The following is an 8,502-nucleotide window of genomic DNA, read 5'->3' on the forward strand; positions in this document are numbered from 1 at the left end:
CTAAGTAAAAGAGGTTCCATTGCATAAATTAAAACATAAGCTCTTAGCCTTCACCAAAAACCCTATAAACGTATTTAGCTATTCATGTTCATAGGAATTCTAATAAAATATTCGGCAAAAAGCATTCAAAAACATGAACAATAAGGAGAATGAATATCACAGAGAAGAGCTGCACGGATGAAAGTCTTCTAATCGTTGATTGAAGTCTCTCGGATGTCTTCCTCTTGCTCTAGGATGATTTTTGGGTGTTTTGGGCGTGAATGGTTGTTTGTGGAGTCGTGTTTGGTGCCCTTTTATAGGTAGAAGTCCGAAACCGAGTCAAATTCATCCGTATAGGTTCTAGCGGGTTACTGACTTGCCACTCGGCGAGTCGCCGAGATGATTCTGGATAAGAATACAACAGAGACTACTACATCAAACTATAAATAATTGAACCCTACGGGAATAGCTCTAACTCCATGCCCTTGGTGAACGTTGTGCTACTGGGTTGGTATTACATCCTAGCCCCATGTACTGTTAAACCCTTGAGGAATAAATATAACTTCTACCCATTGGGGAATGTATAGAACATCACAGTGAAGTAATGTACAAATAGATCTCAATAATGTATAATTTCTTATCATCAAAATAATGTTCCATGACTGCAATATTTAATGTACCACAACATTATCAATTAATGTACATCTTTGGCTAAATAATGTAATAGAACATGATGTACAGATCTAACTTCGTGATGTAATAGAACATGATACATAAATGCAGAAAAAATGTTCCATGATAGCAACATTAACTGTACCATAGCATTACCAATTAAAATCTTTGTCTAAATAATGTAATAGAATATGATGTATAGATAGCTACATAATGTAACATGATACATAACAACAAAATCCATTTATGTATTAACATGAATACAATTGACAACAACAGACAACAAGAATACACGATTTAATATGAAATACAATTGAGTAGTTTGTAAAGTAGATTTATCATCAAACATTAAATCTTTTATTGAAAAAAAAACGAACAAATTTCCAATTAACATAAATCAACAATATCCAAAGCAGTTAGAGCACAAACCACATACAATCACTGAAGAACAGATGTCTAATTGTAAAACCAAGTTATTAGGGTCGAAATTTACCAGAAATGCAGCTCTTTTACACAACCCTCGAACAAAGGTTCACGTAAACTAAAAACGTCCGTCAACGCTGTCTGTCGTCTTCAAAACGTAAACCCCGACCCAAATCAGGGATAGTTGAATCGCAATCAACACACCTTGAAATAAAGAGCAATAGATCGTGGATTAATGAGATTTGCAGTACTTTCTTCGGAGAGTGGCCGGTGACACCAAAACAGAGAGAATTTGTGATGATTAGTAATGAACCGAGAGACAAATTAGGGATACTAGGGTTAAAGAGAGAGAAAGTGAGGGAGACAAAGGATTGAGCCTGGATTGAAAAAGGAGGACCTTCTGACCCACTTATAGTTCCTTGACCCGGAGATTTTTGTCATGCCAGAGCTTCGTCTTCTCCTTGTACCACATTGCAGACTCATCTCCTTGTACCACATTGCAGACTCATATGATGTAACTTAACTAATAATGTACTCCCTCCGTCCCACAAAAGATGGCACACTTGGGAGATGACACCAGATTTTAGAAGATGTTGTTTTGTGTGTTAATTGGTGAGAGAAAATATAATTTTATAATTGATGTGAGAAGAAACTTTTTCCAAAAGAGTAAATGTGACATCTTTTATGAGATAAACTAAATAGAAAAGTGTGACATCTCCTATGTACTAAAAAGAAAAGTGTGACATCTCTTATGAGACGGAGGGAATACTATTTTGGTTGAAACCAAATTGTTGAGCTTCCTTTGAAAAAGTATATGTGCAGGAAATAAGGTTTTTTTCTCAATAAAAAAAGAAAAGAGAACGAGACATAATAGGAATTAAAAGCTGGTGTTTATTTTGCAAAAGTTATCCGATAAGCAAAATCTCCCACTCCTGTAACATTTTTCTATTGGTCGATTTAAATAAAGGTTCATGCATTTTTCAGTGACTTCAGAGATTTTATTTTTTGTCTATTGAATTAGGTACGTGAGTTTTCTAATAATCATTAGTTATTGGTAAAACTAGTCTATCTTTTGGGGATGGAAGGAGTATTTAATGGAGTAGTAGAAAACATCAAAATAAACTCAATTATAAATATATTAATAAATTATATAACTTGAAAATTAAATATGAATGATTAAATTTATTAAATAATTTCAATATATTAAAAATAATAAAAAGTATTAATAAAAATTAATACTACTATCTATCTATACATATATAAATGGCGAGTTTTGGCTTTAATTTGAATATTTATGAATTTTGAGTATGAATTTTAAATATTTATAAATTTAGGGTAAGATTTTAAATATTTATGAATACAATGCGGTGTGGAATGAGAATGGACGCCTACTAGGAGAAAAATAAAAATAAAGGCAAATGTTAATGAGAATTTATTTGATGTAAATTATATAATCATTGATTTCATGTCGTTAAATTTAAAACAGTTTCCCACTAGTGAAATGAGAGTTAATTTGACAGCCATTTTATTCCACTAATTAAATGAGTGTTAATTGAGCGTTAGCTTAGGCAACCATTTTTTACTAATAGGTCAACCATTATATGTATTTTTATTAAGAGTAAAGATAAATTTATAATCAATTATATATACAAAATGCCTTTCAAATTTAAATAAGATCAGACTAATTTTTTGTGATTTGGTAGCATCATTAACTACACATTTCTATGACTAATTTGACCCTATTTACAATTGTAGAAGGAAAGTTATATTATTATAATTTTTTCCATTTATAATGATATTATTTAACAAATATGTAATTGAATTTATCCTCATTCATATTAATTATTCATAGTATTTTCTTGGAATTCATTTGTTATTCATTTTATTTAAACTATTACAATGATATGAAGATAAATAAATTGTTCCTTTTTTACAAAGTAAAAATAAGGAAAAACACACTTTTATTAGAAAATTCTTTTGTATTACGTTATATATATATATTTTTAACCCGTTAGTATTTTATAGTTAATTTCTAATTTTTAATTTCTCAAGTATTATTATACTTATTGAATGATAATTCAAAAGGGAAAAATTATTCGTTTACAAAATAAAAAAACATTAATTTGAATTTCTCTAATATTAGTATTTCTTTGTAATAAACATATTTTTTTTATCTTTTATGGATTTTATTTTGCTAGTATATGCTTCATCTGTGACATCCCTAACCCAAAATATGTATCATATTACAAATTGGCATATTTTATCGTCATAACCCAAAATATGTATCATATTACAAATTGGCATATTTTATTGTCATAGCATATTATGTTATTGTTAATATTATAGATATATTAAGTGGGTATCATTGGAAGAGGATACCTTATTATGCTATATCGTATTTTATTAATAGATGTATTACTTTAATAAAGAAATTAAGTAATGTGTATTATTTATATATATTAAATCCATTCACACTAAGTCGGTCTTATATTTTATAAAATGGACAATCCTGCTAGACAAAAATGGATATTAGTTTTCAATAGTAAAAGGGGAGGAAAAATCCAAAGAAAGGAGGAGGAAGGAAATTAAAAGGGAAAAATGAAAATTGAAAGAGTGAAGAAAATATGGAATCCAGAAAGAAATAAATTCATGGTTTGAGCATATGATCGAAAGTTGCAAATCAGGAGACGGAATTGGGAGTTAGAGTTGATTTTCTATTGATTATCAGGTATGTATAAAACATACTTTTAATTTTACATGTGTTTTGCGGTCGATTGCTATATGTTGAATTCGAATGAGTAGTTGAATTATATGGTGAGAAACTAATATGGATATGTTTTATATATTGTGTTGGAATCATATGGTAGAATGAGAAATGGATATGTGAATGGTGCAATGGACATGTTTTTATATAACAATAGAATTATCTGCATCATTGGATTAAAGAGGAGATGTAACAATCTTGCCATGGGTCTGATGTCAATGATAACGGAAATAGACCTACGGGTCATATACAATGATAATGGACCTACGGGCAATGAAAATATATGCAAAGAGAGACCTTCATTGAGAGGTCAAAACAAACGTCAAATAATTAAAAGGGACCTTCGGGACGTATACAATGGAAATTCCGGGCAGATACCAGACTTGATTTGTCACAGAATAATAAAGATGAACAGAGAGACATATGCATATGGATATGATATCAATTATGATATTTATTGCTTATGGTTATGTATATTGATGAAAGAATGTGTTAGATATTTGTGTGATGTGAAATAAAAGGTAGAAATTATATATGTTGAGTTGTGGCACTAATAAAAATATTTTTTTTAGAGTAAGAAATTTGGGGTGTGACAATTTAAGTGGTATCAGAGCGGGGATGGATTCCCACTGGGCATGACATTCAATAATATCATATAATACGTATTGGTTATAAGTTGCATATACATTTGAATTTTTATGAACATGTGTCATCAAGAAGAGAAACGGTAGCCGCCCTACGTCTCTCATTAATTGTAAATTAATTCATATACATGTTACATCATGTGGAAATACCAGCAAGTACATAGGCTAATTGAAGTGAAGAATATAAGAGCCAATGATGAGGTAAAGTGGTAGAAATTTTAAAGAGATGATAAAAATGGAAGTTGTTGAGTTTTAGGCGACCACCGATCCGTCTAAGGCTAAGATATGACTAAATAGGGTTGAATGTGTGTTCAATCAGTTGTTTTGTATTGCCGAATAATTTTTATTATTATTTTGCTCTATCTCTTCTGTAAGGGGATGCTTATTATTAGTGAAAGTCTATCCCATGAGATGATATAAAACCATTCGTTGGGACGATTTTCTTAGAGAATATGATGATAAATATATGCCAACAATGTATTGTGATGAGGTATTGTGATGAGGAGTAAAGAGTGTCTTTAAAGAATTAACTATATTTTGTTAGATTGACTATGAGCTAACATGTCAGTATACATGGTTTATCAACATTGCGTGGTGCGAGCTATATAAAAGAATCGGTTATGTAAAACATTTGCAAAGAATAGAGATTCTTGGTAACAGTTATTTGACGGAATCATTGTGCGGAAGACGTAACTTGGGAAAATGAAGAAAAGACGAAAAGGACGTACACACACTTGTTTATGGCTAAGTGATTTAAAAGGATATGTTATTTTAGAGAGAAATGAATTTTGCGGACAAAATTCTTAAAGGTGGGAAGATTGTGACATCCCTAACCCAAAACATGTATCATATTACAAATTGGCATATTTTATTGTCATAGCATATTATGTTATTGTTAATATTATAGATATATTAAGTGGGTATAATCAGAAGAGGATGCCTTATTGTCACGACCGCACTTGCTAAGGATAGCATAGTCGAGGAACCGTGACTAGGGGTGGGGTATAAGAAGCGGGAAAAGAATTTAGGGAAAATAAAATCAAACATTGGTTGCGAGACATGACTAATCAAGTGCTGATACATAGAAGAAAAGATACTCGATCATGAAAACTCGAGTAATTGTTTGTAAAAATTTCAAAATATCAGAGTTTGAACAAAATAGACTTGAGTCCTTTAAGATGCACAACAGAAGCAAATGAACGCGGTTCCATGTATGAAGACATGAACCTCCGAGAGTCAAAATCTGACTGAATTAAATGTCTTGTCTCAATAGCACTTCCTCCACCACTTCGCTGCTCAACCTGCACATTTAAAAATATATGCATGGCTGAGTACAAAAAGTACTCAGTGAACACATTGCCGAAAAATACACATATACATTTGAAAATATTGGCAAGCCATCATCGCAATAACACTCGGGGGTGTTATTGAAAAGTCCCGAGCTTACTAAAAATATTCACATTGGGCTGCAGCCCCTTTTTCCTGTACTTTAGCCATATCTGATCACATTGTGCCGCCGAGATGGTGTTCTCGCACGGTCACCTTCTCTGCCCATCATGTCAGAGGTATCCTTGTGCCGGGAAGGTGGCCACCTTCCACGGTCACCTGCTCTGCCCAACATGTCAGAGGTAGCTTGTGTACACTAGTCCGAGCGGGGACACCACCCTCACTGGGACCTGAATTCGACTTATATCATCATTCATAATTCACTTGGCCTTAGCCAAACAGATAAGCATCATACAAAAATATTTATGGCAAGATAACATCTTTAAAAATCACGAACATGTGTTCGTGTTTTCATAAAATACGATTTGTATTTTTAGTATAAGAAAGCTCACCTTGAATGTTTAGTTTCCTTAGCTTGAATCTTTCGTTCCGACTTTACTTGTGGACGTACTCTTTTGAAAATATCACAATATAATAATACACTAATTAGACTCAAGGACAAAACTACTTAAATTAGAATGCATGCACCCTCATTAAAGTCTTTTATCTCGTTTCTCGATTTTCACATATTTTCGATTATTCGGCGGCCGCCCAAGGCGTCGCTTGAGACTCCGGTCGGTCGCTTACGCCCATAATTCCTCCGTTGGCTCCTCGTATTTCCCTCCACGATATCGAATTAAAATCCCAAAAATTATAAAAGTGCACAATTAAAATATCGCAACCATTTTCCCTCGAAAATATATTTATTTCGGACTTAGGATAAAATTATTCATCCTTTGAAATAATCCGGGATTATTTAAATAATTCATCACAATTAATTATCGACCCAAAACTTAATTAGAAGCCCCAAAGCTTAATTATTTCCCCACTTTATATCTCTAATTAAAAGTTTAAAGCCCAAAATAAAATAAATGGAGTCCAACTAAACAAATCATCCACTTTAATTTAATGAGGCCCAATTCTTTTAAAACCAAAGGCCCAACATCTAATTAGAGAAAGAGACCAGCCCATTTCAATAACTAAATTAGTCCATATACTCCCCCTTCCACCACACGTATCATCTACTCTCTCTCACCTAAATTACTATTCATATTCTTCCCCAAATTGCACAAATAGGAAAAAATCTCTCCCAGATCAGAATTTCCGTCGACCAGCCATCCCACCGGCGCCGCCTCTGCCTCCGGTGCCGCCATCATGCCACCACCACCTCCGTCTGTCCCTTCTCCTTTCTCTTCTCTCCCTCGGCTATGCTCACCGCCGCCGCTGCGGATCGCCGTCGTAGCGGGTCTGCCTCCCCCCAGCCGCCGACGCCACATCCGAGACCCCTTCCCCTGCCGTGCGTAGCTTTCCGACAGGTAACGTGAGTTTTGCTTTCTTTATTTTCCTAGGAGTCAAATATCTTACAAGTTTTGTGTTTTAACTTTGTAGATTTGTCAAGATTTCGAATTCATTGAAAGTCATAGGGGCGTGGGGCTGCCCTCGTCGTCTCCGGGCGGCCGAGCTCGCTGCCGGAATCCGGCAGATTCATAGAGATAAGTTTTTTTTTCCTTCTTTCTAGTTATTAAGGCAGTGGGATTTTATTTTATTTCTATTTACTGAATTTGGTGAATTATGAGTAGTATATGCCTGGCTATATGGAAGATTAAATGGTGAAAAAAAATTATGTTGTTAAACTTGTGGTACCAGATTCTATTTCCAAAAAAAATAAATGCATATGCTTGTATATATATGACTATGAAAGAAAAGAGAGGTTGGGGTTTACCTTATTGATATGAGAACAAAGTGTTGTTGGATTGTGGAGTATGATCCTATAATCATCTGCAAGACACCCCCGTCTCTGATTCTTGTTCTCCCTTTCGATTTGTTGGTGTGTTCTGAGAGAATAGATAGTGTGATTGTGATGTGGGGGTGAAGAAAACGATTGTCTATATGTATAAAAGATGGCGATGCAAGTGGCGTGGGTAGCAAGTTGGTTGTGGAAAGTTGCCTGCCAGATTCCTATCTCAAATCTCTTTTGCCAGAGGAGGGGATAAGATTTGCCTAATCTAATTAAATGCATCATTGAATGTTGGGTTAAAAAAAATGATTCTCCCCCCTCTCTCTTTTTCTTTTTTTTTTCTTTTTATTTTATTTTATTTTATTTTATTTATTTATTAAAGTAACTATTTAAGTATTTATTCACTTGTTCATTTAATTTGGTGTAGGTATGATCGGTTCAAGTTTGTGGCTGTCCTCATTGAAGTACCCGATTTTCTTAAAACGCATGATGTATAAATTTAATTTTGTTGGATTTTTGTTGAATGTACCGGGCGTTAAAATTTTGATTTTGGGATCTTATTTATTTATTTATTTATTTAAATTTCCTATATTCATAGAGGTGTAATATATTTACGTGTTCTATTCACTTTCCTATCGTCAAACAACAACAACAATCTATCGTAGCTCGGATTTAATCGCCTAAAAGTTACTGATATAGATAATCAAGCTAATAATATTGTTTCCAATAATATCGGCTTAGCGGGTCGTTACACTTATTATGCTATATCGTATTTTATTAATAGAAGTATTACTTTA

The sequence above is a fragment of the Salvia splendens genome, chromosome 19 (genome assembly GCF_004379255.2).
Source record: "Salvia splendens isolate huo1 chromosome 19, SspV2, whole genome shotgun sequence".
Lineage (NCBI taxonomy): Eukaryota > Viridiplantae > Streptophyta > Magnoliopsida > Lamiales > Lamiaceae > Salvia > Salvia splendens.